Source organism: Neofelis nebulosa, chromosome 9 (assembly GCF_028018385.1).
Source record: "Neofelis nebulosa isolate mNeoNeb1 chromosome 9, mNeoNeb1.pri, whole genome shotgun sequence".
Lineage (NCBI taxonomy): Eukaryota > Metazoa > Chordata > Mammalia > Carnivora > Felidae > Neofelis > Neofelis nebulosa.
Window position 1 is genome coordinate 10,917,810 of NC_080790.1, and position 13,608 is coordinate 10,931,417.

The 13,608-nt window shown below is 42.0% G+C and overlaps 1 long non-coding RNA gene across 2 annotated transcripts; it reads left to right on the plus strand.

Moving 5' to 3' along the window:
* Positions 1-190: 190 nt before the first annotated feature.
* On the plus strand, positions 191-8,037 carry LOC131484377 (uncharacterized). Of its 2 annotated transcripts, XR_009248204.1 has the most exons (3): positions 191-1,361; positions 6,809-6,984; positions 7,274-8,037. It is a non-coding gene; the product is annotated as an uncharacterized LOC131484377 (long non-coding RNA). The 2 variants fall into 2 exon arrangements; XR_009248205.1 differs by lacking the exon at positions 6,809-6,984.
* Positions 8,038-13,608: the final 5,571 nt, after the last annotated feature.

Genomic DNA, 13,608 nt, shown 5'->3' on the forward strand with positions numbered 1-13,608 from the left:
ACAGGACCCAAACATTTGTAAATCGGGGACTAAAGCTAATACTGATCGCAGGGGGAAGGCAAGGCCAATCTCCCACTTCCGTCAGCTCAAAATAAATGTTACTTCTTCTAAAGGCACATTTAGAGCCTGAATCCAGGATGAATCAGACCGAGTGTTCTTATTTAGATAATAGTGAAATCAGGCCTTAGAGAATTGTTAGTCAGCAAAACTTAATTTTGGTAAACCCATGCTGCGGGAAAGGAAATGAAGGGAGATGGAACCGGATTTAGACCTGCCGGAGACCAAAAACAGCGAGGTACAGAGGAGAAAGATCAATCTGATGTTCCTCTTGCTTGAGGAGAAGCTGGGGTGAGCTGCAGGAAAAGGAGTCGCTCACTTTGCAAAGTTGGTGAGCTCCTTCCAGCTACGAGATCAGCCTGGGAACACTGTCCTACAGTGGCTTCTCACGGATACCGCTCCACTCAATGGCCTTCCTCCTCCTTGGCCACAGCTCCTCCAGCAAGGCTCCTGCTCATCCCCGTGGCTGTCGCCCCTCCCTGCATGGTCTCAGAAGCTGCGGCCCATCATGTCTGGACAACCCTCTGGGACCTCGGGTGCAGAGGTATTTCCCCAGCAGAGCCCTTGCGAGGTGGGGGCTGTCACTTCTCATTCTGAAGCGTCTTCAATATGATGATGGATTAAAATGGCTCTGGGCAAGAAAGACAGTCTGCCCATCCTGTCCTTGTCAGTCACCAGATGTGGGACAAAAGAAAGTTATAGCAAGAAGTGTTCCTCTGCTTTTCTCTCTCACACTTCTCTCAGTCTTCTAGAGTAATTCCAGGAAGGAATGAGAGACATTAATAGCCAGCGGATGGGAGCACTAATCTGCTTTTAAAAGTACTTCATTTAAATTCTTCCTGGTCCTATGACAGATTTCTTTCAATCTGGCCTCATTTCGTCTGGTGCTGTCCTCAGCTTAAAAACTCACAGAACTCACTAAGCAAACCACAGGAACCTCGGAAGTTAAGTACATTCACCGTGGAAGGGTATAGCACATCTCGTTCTCTCAAGGAATTGAGGTAGTCTATATCCCACTTTACTGAATACATCTGAAAAAAGAGAGGAACCATAAAAGATCTAAAATGATTTTCATTCTGTTATTCTCCAATCAGGGTGCACCAGTCTATGGGAATAAAGCCATGGAAAATACCCTCCATTTTCCCTTAATGTGCAAATATTCGTGGAAGAGAAATACAGCAAAGAGAAAAGGCTATTACAGAAAGAACCATAATAGACGTGAGGAGAGCACGCAGGGAGGATAAACAACGCTGCCCAAAGATTTGCAAAGACGTGTTCTTGCAGGAAGACTGAAGGTTCGCCAGGTATTGGCACATAAGAGGAGGAAAGTGGTGGGTGGTGCCTGTTGGGTGGTGGGGGGCTGGGGGGAGACAGGGAATGGCAAGGAGAGAGGTTAGGTCCTTAGGGAGCAAAACCTATGATGTTTGTGGAAGGCAATAAGGAGTTCAATGGGGATGAGCAAAGATACAGACAAGAAGGAAAAAGAGATTGGATGAGTGCTGGAACATAAAGACTATTGCAGAATAAAAGTAAGTTTTCTCTGGCAATGGAAAGTCATTGATGGGTTTTAAACACAGGACTGAGGATTGGATAAAGTTTTGACAATTTCTCTGGCAGTAATGTGGAAAATGTTTTAGAGGGAACAAACCTAGGAGTGGGGTAGGAGGCTTGTTAAAATACTGTTGCCACTACCTAAAGAGCAGAGAATACACGTTTGGGATATAGGGTCAGGGTCTGAAGAGGCAGTGCCATAAGCCTGGCTCTCTGCAAACTATGTACACAGTGAACTAATCTGGAATCAATCTGTTAGACAGACAAAAAAAAAAAAAAAAGAACCAAAAATAAAGATATCTTAAGAAAAATAATTTTCTCACCCCCTACTCCTATCTAAGGAAGCAACAACACCATCATGAAAAGAAGCTAGAATTTAAATATATATATATCTTGGGGCGCCTGAGTGGCTCAGTCGGTTAAGCGACTGGCTCTTGATTTTGGCTCAGGTTATGATCTCATGGTTGGTGAGTTTGAGCCCCACGTCGGGCTCTGTGCTGACCGCTCAGAACCTGGAGCCTGCTTCGGATTCTGTGTCTCCCTCTCTCTCTGCCCCTCCCACATGCTCGCTCTCTCTCTCTCAGAATAAATAAAGAAAACTCAAAAAAAAAAATCTTGATAGCATCCAGACCATTTTTCCCATAGAGGGGAAAGATTGTTTTAAATATTAACTGATATATTTTCCTGCGTTGTAATTTTTCCTTACCTGCCACCATTCTACCATTAAACTGTTTGAGGGTAAGACTAACAACCATAAAAAAGGGAGGTCGCAAAAGACTCCGGCGAGAACCACCTTTTAAACCCTTGATCTCCTAACCCGGTCTTGGCACAGAGGCAGTAACTAACTCAGTAACTCACTCACTGTTGCTCAGCCTGTAGGAAAATGTTGTATTCCTTTCCAGATGTATTTCTGGCTCTTTGATGACAACTCAAGCAGATCTATGACTTTATGGCCACTCTTGGTTTTAAGAGCAGGTCCTGTTTTCAAGACTAGTGCTCCCTTTTTGGTACTACAGATGTCCCTTCGAGCATACAGCAAAAGGTACTTTGTCTCATCCAGAGAAAGCTTTATACTCAGGCCATCCCTAACCCAGCCTGGAGACCTAGACACCTTGGACACCTCCCTCTTCCCATTGAGGCTCTTACTGAAAGAAGAGTAGGAATATACAGGAAAGGGGCAAACATTCTTCTCACGTATTAGGTTTGGTTCTAGTGGCCCTCTGTAGTTATGCTGACTAGTGATGTCCTCCATGCGACAGGTATCACATGCTGATTCTTCCAACGGGTCCAGAATCCATTGTGTGAATTTCATCCCTGCACAAATTCCTGACATTGACAACTGGACCATTAGCCAATCACTCCCTTTTCAATTTCTGTCCCTGGGAACACTCCCACAGATGTTGGCTTCCCCTTGCCCCTGAAAAATACCCTATTGGATAGCTAAGAGATGGTTCAAGTTTAGCTACTTTCTGCACCATCCATTTGGGCCATTCTCAAACACCCTGCTGCACTAAACACTAGGAGCGCAAGCAGTCTGCCACTGGATGCCCTGTTTCCCCACCCTGCTGTCACAGGGGCTCCAGTGACCTGTTGCTTCTGGGCTAGAAGCAGGCACGCATTTCTATGTTTACCAGGACGCGCGTATTAAGCTCCCTTAAGAGTAACCTGTGAGTGCTACACTCTGATGGGCTTCGTTGCAGTGACCTGTGACTTTTGCAACTCGGCAATATCCACCTGGGGAGGGTGGTCCCAGTCCCTTTCTTTCTGACCTCAAAGAACTCTCTGGATGATTCTCTTGGAGAACCCCTTCCCACTCCCAACCCAAGGAAAAGGTAAAAGCTTCAGACATGACTGCTACTGTAAAGTTTTCTTGTCCTGTAACCAATTCCCTTGGAATTGCCAGTCTCCTGTTTGCATAGGTTGTTTGGGGAGGGGAGGGTGGGGGATCAGGAGCCTGGTTTGGCAACCTTTTCACTAGCACTGGAAGTACTAACTGGCAGCAACTTGGTGCTCTATTTAGAATGTCACAGTACTTACTGTTCCAGGTTTGGGGCTTCAGCCAAAATTCCAGGACAATAGGAAAAGCCTCATTCAATATCCTATTTTAACAACTTTGAAAACTGAAGAGGACTTTTGTCATTGTCATTGTTGTTGATTTTAGCTCTTCAAGAACTACAGTGCTCGGAATGTAGAGTTCAGCTTCAACTATGGAGAAAGGAAGAGGCAAGGCTGACCTAAGAGCTGTGTAGCAACTAGACAAGGAAATAAGAAAGTAAAGTTGTGTACTGAACATGGGTAATGGGGAAAGCTTTGGGACGAGATAGAAACGTGTCTGCACGTGTGAAGGCTGGTTGGGAAACCACTTCTTGATCCGCTTTTGGGGTCAAAACCTTGGGAGGGAAGGGTGGTTGACAACTTCAAATAACTTTGGAGGCTCTCAAAGCAGAGAGGGTTTATCTCTCTTGCTGTGGGGGAGAGCTCTTTGCTTTATAAAAAGCCAGAGGGTGGAACAGAAACAGCTATAAGGAGACCCAGAGAAGGCCCTGTGGAGAGTCCTACAGCCCTGTCATGGAAGCATCTAAGAGTATCTGAGAGTGCTAGCCAATAGGAAGAGCCCTCCAGGCTGGAACAAGGAGGAGACAAGGTGTGTTACATCTATAGGCACCTATAGGTGAGTCCGCAAGCAGATGATACAGTCCCAGCAGGGACAGGGGTGCGACCAAGACCTGGAAGAATGAGATAACCTCAGCGGCGGCCTGTAAGAACACATAATGGGTTGAGGTTCTATGCTCACCCCACCCCACCCCAACCTGGAGCTAGCACAGACTTTTGCACCTTGATTCTTCCCCAGTGGAAGAGAAGGAAAGGGGAGGGACTGGGAGAAATGGAATTGATGTAGTAGCTACCTAAATGAGATTGGATTTTATTTTTTATTCATTTTTTTAAAGTTTTATTTGAGAGAGAGAGAGAGAGTGTGCGCTAGTGGGGGGTGGGGGCAGAGAGAGAGGCTCTGCACTGTCAGTGTGCATCAGCTGGAGCTCAAATGGTGAGATCATGACCTGAGCTGAAACCAAGAGCCAGATACTCAGCCAACGGAGCCATCCAGGCACCCCTGAGTTTTAAATAAAAATGACTGACTTACCTTAATTTGCAAGGTTGAGTTTTTTGCCTTAGAAAAAAAAAAAATAGGTGGGTCATGAGCTAAGTTGAACTCAGATATGGAGAAACATAAACGCGTCCTTTGTCCACTCCAGACTGTATGGCTAGGCAGTGCCACCTCACACTCGGTCTTAAAGATGGCAGATTGCAACTGGGTTGTGGTGAGGAGTGGGAACTGCCTTAGAATCTAAACAGAGTTTGCAACGAAGCCAGATCTCTATCCTGATCGTAATCATTGCCTTACACCAGAAGGGGTAATTTCTACAACCACAATGGGCTGATTAGGAGCATTTAAAGAAGAAAATATTTCGCTAACACATTTCCTTTGGATGTGATGAATCCTGTCCTGCCACAGCCAAGCTCTCCAACCAAGCCAAAATCCAAATCTCTAAATAATGTGTTCCTCTCCTTAATCCCCATCACTTGGACATGCATCCATGTTCATTAAAATTGGCGTCAGAATACCTGGAAGGTTTATAACCTTCATTGAAGCAATGGGGGAGATACTGATTAGGTACAGAGGCAGAATATGTGCTTATTTAGCAGGGGGGCTCTAAGAGTCAGCATGCTGGGGGGTCAAATCTAGAGTCTGCAATTTACTCTATGCGCAACCTTGAGCAAATTGCTTAAATGTTGTGTGCCTCAGTTGTTCCTTGTGTAAAGTAAGGATGATTACACTAGTTCTCTCAAGGTCTCCTAAATCGAAAGCCAACATAACTACTTACAGGTGAATGTGTATAGGAGTGAGTTCTCCGTCAGGTCAGACATTCAAGTTCAGGCTGGATAGCCACATGGTGGGGATGTTGCGTTGGACTGAGTAACTGGTGAGATCCTTGCCAGCTCTGAATATCCTTTGAAAAAGAAGGCTCAGTGCCAGAGAACAGCATCCACTTTGAGATAAACCTAACTGGCTCTCATTTGGAAAAGGAGGCCAAAGACACACAATCTATTTGAAACTAAGATAGAAATGGGCCGAGTCCCCTTTGCTGTTGACTCAGCAACGAGAGAGTTGTGTCAGGTGCATTGGATGTGGTCAGGAAGCCTGGGCTAGACCCCAGTTTGCTTTCAGCAGCCTGTCTTGGGGAAGCCAAGTAATAGACACGGACTGCAGATTCTTCACTTGTAAAATGGGTGTAAAAACTGTTTTTTTCTCAAAAGGTACTCATGAGGATGAAATGAGCCAATGTGAAATTGCTTTGAAAATGGTAAATCACAGGATGAATATAGGTATTATCATTTTCAGAGCTCAAATTACACTATACATCATTAATTCTGAAAATAACATATGTAACCTCAGACTCAGGCTGTGACTAAGCCCTTATTTTAACAATCGTGATGGGTGTAGAAGTTAGAAAAACTACCATTTCAAAAGTTCTTGCATATTTTCTCTACCACTCAAGAGTGGAGACTCCAATTTACCTTCAAGGGAAGCTGTGACTTTCTGAACAAAGAAAAATAAAAACAAAAACAAAACGAAAGGCACAGCACCTGGGCCACATAGGCTTATGCAAAGATAAGCAATCTTACCTATTGTTTTTAGGAATAATTAGGTCATCCTCAACTTTAATGCTGAAGTCTTAGACCCAGTAAAGCTTTTCTCTATAAATTTTTACTCAGATATTTATGGACAGAAACTCTACACCAGGCAAATAAGAGTGGTGACAAGTCAGATACGTTTCTCATGATGTTCACAGGCTGTATCATAGGAGACAGATAAAATAAGCAAAAATGACACGAATAACATATAAAGTGCCCTAAAGGCAATGAGGAAGTAAAAAAAAAAAAAGTGCTATTAAGAATCTGTAAGCTGAGGACCACTAAATGGTGGAATTGGGGAAGTTGTCCTGAGAAAATAATATTTAAGCTGAGCCTTGAAAGATGAGCGGGAATTACCCAGGTGCAAGATGCCAGATGAGAGCAGAAATGTTTGTCCATCGTTTCTTTGAAGATAAGTGCTCTTTTCCTCTGGATGAATTTAGATGACTATGCCTATAAAGTAATTGCTATTCACGGTAAGTTTTGTGTATTCTTCTCTGGATAGACAACGTTACCAGAAGAAGCAAGCTAAGGTGAAAAGGGTTCAAGAAGGGCAAGGATATGCTGCCATATTTTATGTCTCATCCTGGAAGGAGATGTTGTAAAAAGAACAAGACTGGGCTCAATATTGACTGGACATCCTAGACTTCATGTGTGGCTTTATGGGATGTAGCCCTGTTGGTATGATCGTCTTCCTGTCCCCACTTGGTATCCAAAGTCAAGGTCCCTCACTAAGTAAGGCTGGATTTTTACTTTATGTATGTGAATCATCTCACTGTACCATCCTGTGAAAAGGTTAATCCCGGGAAAGAAAATGAAGACTCACTTTTTGTACCTTTAACCAAAGTGTAGTCTGGGCTTGAACTTGAACCTGAAAACAAGCATGACCTAACATGATTATTATGAGGAATTGCCTGTGATGTGCTTTCCTTCTTTCTTCCCCCGTCTTGGCTGTGCTCTGTTGGAACAGTGGAACTTTCTCCTCCATACTTGGGAAGGTGAAGAAGACAATCCCGTTCTGGAGCCTAGAGCAGTGGTGGAGGCCTTGTCATCCATAGAAGACAAGTATGTCTGGCATCAAGGTGATCCCACAACAGTGAGAAATGTGGCGACAAAGCTGCACTTTATCCTGGCACTGTCATCCTATAAAACAGCTGCGGCTAAGAAACCTCCCACCCATTCTTTGGTGTTCTGGGAAACAGCCTGCCGCAAAGTAACATCCTTCTCCAAATGACCTAAGTAAGACTCGCAGACGCTCCCTTGTTTATATATGGTAAGACCAGACACAGAACCTCCACATTTCCATTCTTTGTCTCATACATGATCGCCTATGATGATTGCTCCCCCCGCCCCCTACCCCACAATCAGAACAAAGTGCTTATGAATCCAATTCTGGTTAAGTTTCTTTTCTCTCTAATCCCTGAATTCTGACCTGAGCCTGAGCCAGCATCCAGCCTCTCCTTGATTCCCATCCACTCCCCAAGGACAGGCTGACCTCAGAGTATAACTTTCTGTGATGTGATCAGCCACCCTTTCATCCCTGTTCCACACACATGGTTATTTCTGGTCTTGTTTATTTTCCTCAAAAGAAAAAACTCTCTCTGCCTAAACCTTGATCATAAACCTTGCTGATCTATTATTACAATAGAACTCTCTGACCACATGATCAGAGAAAGAATCCTTGAAATGATCCTTGAAACAATCCTTTCAAATAAAGTCTCTCTTTACTAAGTCCAGATTTGTTTTTTATTTGACAGTGGTGAGATGGAAGTAAGCCCCAAGTGGAAAAATATGTGGGACTCCATTCTGAACACACGTTCAGATGAGTTAGCATCCTGGAGAAACGTCAGAAAGAACAAGAGAAAAGTATAAAGAAGGACAATTAGGTCAGAAGTCTTCATGGGGTTATAATTTTGGTATTAAATATGAAATGTAATCTAATTTTGGGAACAGTTTTTGGAAACCAGATGATTAGGTTACATATAAAATAATTTTTTAATGGGAAAAACACCCCAGGTGGCAGAATCCAGCCAGCTTACAGCGAGCAATTCTTTCCCAGGTATTGGAAATTGCTCTAGCATTAAAATCTAGCCTATTATGAAGAATATGCAGTTAAGGAATAAAGTCCTTATCTTCACAGGCAAAGACTCTGCCTTTGGCTAGGAGTAATTCCTCTCTCCCTACCTGCCAGGAAATGCAGTCCCTAAAGTTTTTCTCAAAGGTGACCCCAAACACCTCTAAGAAAGTTAAAGACACAACAGTTCCTTCTATCATTGCCACATCTTTGTTCTGACCTTCTCCAGAGATTGAGGTTTCGTCAGTCTTCAATAAAAGCAGAATTATTAACACCTTAACTCTTGTATTTACTTATCAGTTAAACATATAATCCTTTAAAGTAAGAAATGGTAGGAACAGGGAGGAAAGGCTAACCTTTAGAGTCAGACACACTGAGGTTCAAATGCAAGCTCTGTCACACATTCGCTCTGTGATCTTTCAGGGCAGGTTAATTGAGCTCAGCAAGGTCATCACTAAGTGGAAATAATAGCTCTCATGATATTAGAGCATTATTATTAGGATTGGTAATCACTAAAAACATTAGGATTATTACGATCGGTAATCACTAAAAACATTATGAAAACATTCTTGGTCTTGAGTAGAGGGTGACTAAATCTTATTTTTCCCCCTCAATTCATGCTGAGCACATTTGAAGCCAGGTCTTCCATTTTCCCTCTCTCAAGTCCAACACAATGACTGGGTTTCATCACTCATTAAAGCCGATTATTTAACCAATTTTAAAATTATTGTGAACATAGAAAAACTAAGTTCAACACTAACTCGAAAAGATTTATAATGATTTTTCCTTTTTTTTTTTTTTTTTTGTCTTCTTCTTTCTATTTGGTTCCCATTCCTTTCCTTCCCATGAATCATCCAGGTTTGCCAAGCTTGGCAAGGCCAGGGTCAAAGAGGCAGCCGGGGCTACTGAGGCACACAAGACCCAGGCCAAGAAGGTGACTGAGACTAAAGGAGTGACCAGAACTTGTGGGGCTTGGGCGGAGAAGGCAGCCAAAGGGGTCGATATATTGATTATAAAAGAGGGAAATGAGCAAATAAGAAAATAGGAACCATGTTTCTCATTGGGAAAGGGAGTTCAAATGACACAGCTAGAATAATTTGATATCTGAAAAAAATTGGGGTGGGATTCCATCATGCCTCTGTAGTTGGGTTACGGCACTTACAATGGAGAAAACAGGTAGGCACCACCTTAGCAACATGATCTAATTTCACATCATCAGTGATAGGGTAAATATCACATGCCTTCTGCTGTGATGAACAGAGAATGACACGTTATTTCTGTCACAGTCTTGCCAAAAATGCATAACCTCCATTAATTATAAGGAAATGTCAAATGTAAAGGGAGGGGAACTGTACAAAACAATTGGTCTCTAGTCTTCAAAATATCACCATGAAAGACAAAGAAAAGATTGAAGAACTACTCCAGATTGAAGGAGATTAAAGACATAAGTAAATGCAGCCTGTGATCATGATTTGTATCTTGGACTAGAGGAAAAATGGTTTTTGTTTGCTAGTTTGGCTAGAATTGTCTCATTATTTGGACAATTGATAGAATTTTCACAGGGTCTGTGTACTGGATAGCAATATATCAAATTCTTGATTTAAATAGTTTTTCCCCCTGTGGCTATATAGAAAAGTACACTGGTCTTCTATAAAATACACATTGAAGTAAACATAAAGAGACAAAAAGAGAGAGAGAGAGAGGAAGAGAAAATGGCAGAAGAAACACACATGTGCTAGAATGTAAATAATTAGAAACTGGGTAAGAGTTATAGGTGTTTTTTTTTTTTTTTTTTTTTTTTTTTTTTTTTTTTTTTTTATTTATTTTTGGGACAGAGAGAGACAGAGCATGAACGGGGAGGGGCAGAGAGAGAGGGAGACACAGAATCGGAAACAGGCTCCAGGCTCCGAGCCATCAGCCCAGAGCCTGACGCGGGGCTCGAACTCACGGACCGCGAGATCGTGACCTGGCTGAAGTCGGATGCTTAACCGACTGCGCCACCCAGGCGCCCCGAGTTATAGGTGTTTTGGTACCATTTTTGCACTTTTTTTGTAAATTACATTTATTTCAAATTGAGAAGTTTAATCTTTACTAAATAGAAATTTAGCCTCATCATAATTCCCAATTTCCAGAAAATGCACTATAATTAAGTGGTCTGTAAGACCATGTTAAGCAAATATTTGTTAAGCAGGACCCCAAAAGCATAAATCATGAAATGAAAACGTGATATAACCATGACTTTAAAAATTTATTTTTAAAGTTTATTTTTGGGAGACAGAGAGAGAGAGAGCAAGGAGCAGGGGGCTAGAGAGAAAGGGAGACACAGAATCCAAAGCAGGCTCCAGGCTCTGAGCTGTCAGCACAGAGCCCAACAAAGGGCTCGAACTCACAGACTGTGAGATCATGATCTGAGCCGAAGTCAGACGCTTAACCCACTGAACCACCCAGGCACCCCCACCATGACTTTTTTATATTAAGAATTGCTCATCAAAAGACATCAAGAAAGTGGTAAGTCAACATACTGAGGAAAAGAGAGTCACAATATATATCTGACATGAAACTCATATCCAGGATATACAATTAATTCCTACAAATCAATAACAAAAAGGCAGAAAGTCCAATTTTTAAAAATTGAGAATTTGAGAAAATACTTCACAAAATAGAATATCCAAATGGCCAGAGCTCATTAGTCATCAGGCGAATGCAAATTAAAAGCATAACTATATATCACTACCCACCTACAAGAATGGCTAAATACCAAAGACCAACAATATCAAATGGTAACCAAAGATGTAAAGCATTGGAGCTTTCACACATTGCTGGTGGGAGGGTAAATCTGTCCACCCCTTGGGAAAATACTTTTGCATTACCTACTAAAGCTGTAAACCTACATCTGTCCTATGACCTAGCAATTCTATTTTTAGGCATATACCCAAGATCAGTGAGTGCACATATCCACCAAAAAACAATAGAAGAATGTCTGTAGTATCTTTATTCGTATCACCAAAAAGCCATAAACAATCTAAATGTCCATTAACATGAAAAACAATAAGCATGGTACAACCATTTAAAAATGAACAAAAAAAGAATAAACTACTGATATACACAGAAACATAGATTAAACACAATGATATCACATTGAAAATAAGCTAGACACAAAAGAGTACACACCGTGTTATTCCATTTATATGAAGTTCAAGAATAAGCAAAACTAGTATATAGACAGATGTCAGAATATGTGTTAACTTCTAAGGGGAACTTGACTTAGAATGAGCATAAAGAACCCTTCCAGGGTGATGAAAACGTGCATATCTTGATACAGATGGTAGGTGGTAGTAACAAGGGTGCTTACATTTATAAACATTCATTAAGCTGTATGCATAAAATTGCATACACCTCAGTGAAAAACATAGATGGGCTCAGGGCTATCTATTTTAAGGGCTACTGGTTAAATGGAAACTATTTTGAACTTAGAAGAGTCTCTACTATGGCTTTGACCATATTTAAATCCTTCTTTAACCCTATATATCTTCTCAAAATGTTATAGGAGTAAAATCAAGTCCCCACTAAAGATTGAAAATTCAGTCATATCTGGTTGGCAAGACCTGGTGTGTCTGTATTGAACAATCTACATTTATATGTGTCATGCATGACAACAAAGGAAATGAAAATAGGCTAGTTTATTGCGAATCCCCAAGTCAGAAGGTGTCTAGTTAAAAAGGTAGCAGAAACAAAGTTGAATTGAGCCCTCATGAATCCTGGACATCTGTAAAAATTGATATATTACGAGATGGAAGAGTCTCCTGCAAACTGTCTCCTGCCAGCATCTATTATTAATTCTGTCCCAAACTTGGTGTACATGAAAAGCCTCCAGCAACATTTGGGTCAGGAGTCCCTAGCATCTGGAGAGCTTCAGGTGAACCCTGCATGTCCCATTCACCTCCTGGCCCAGCACAACCCAGTGGGATTGTACCTATTTCTCATCTAGGATGAAAGTCCCCTGCTAAAGCCTTTAAACCTGACCAGCGTCTGCCAGTTCCTCCCCTGGGGGAGAAAGTCCCTTCCCCCATCATCTTGGATACTAATGTCATATTTAAAATTGACATATTACCCCCTGACACAATGGCCCATTTTTCCTCCCTCACACAACCAGTAAGCTCTGCTGCCTGCATTGCAGCTCTATCACTCAATAGGTTGGACTTCCTTGGACAAAAACCCTGGCCTCCAAAATAGAACGCCCCTCAATAAAAGTTATTGAAGTATTGTCAGGACATAGCTTTTGAGGATAGATTCTGTAGGCAAATCATTTTTCTAGAGCCCACACCACCCAGACTCAGCCACTTCCTAGTCCTCATCACACTACTGGTTGGCATCTTAGTGTTCTTGGGTCAATGCTTACTCTACTTACTAGCATGCCCAAAACATCAGAAAATCTGGAAAGACCAACGATGATCTCTAGGAATCCCTCATACCAATTACATGACTAGGTCAAGAGTATCTACTGTCATATGACTTGTAGCCTTGCAAATTTTAGAATAAGGTCTAGACTAGCATTCAACAGCTTCGTACGCTGGAAGTCAATATTCTGTTATTTATTCTGTTATAAGCTGTAAATGGAGAGAAAAGGGGAGAGAATAATAAAGCTGATCACCCACATACATGCTAATGGAAGGGGACTGCTGAGTTGTGAATGATGTTGAAAGCTGAGTGCAAGTGGGAGGAGTGAAGAGGAAGGGCCAGCAAAGTGGCATCTCAGAGTGGGTGGCGTAAGGAATGACTCCATGTTCTTCAGTTCCACTTCCATTTTTGACCATGTACCTTAGATTGCCAAACTTGCCAAACTCTGGTCTAGAGTTGATTAATAAGAGGCATTATTGCAACTAAAATCCTTTATCGTAGGTGCAACAGGGAAATGGTCCAAAAGGTTATCAGGTCCCTAACTGGCAATTCAGCATCCAATCTATTATCCCTATCTCTCAGATCAGTAACCCTTTTCCATCCCTACTGTTTTGTCTACATTAGAACCTAATCATCTCTTATCTGGAATACCGAACCAGTCTCCTAGCTTTCCCTCTTCCCAGCTTTTCCCCTCAAAGCCATATTCCACATGGTACTCATGTTGATCTGTCTGAAAACTAAAATATGACCGTGTTATCCTTTTTATCTGCATCCTCCAATGGTTTCCAATTGTTTATTACACCCAAGCTCTTCAGCCATGAAAGGCTCTCTGT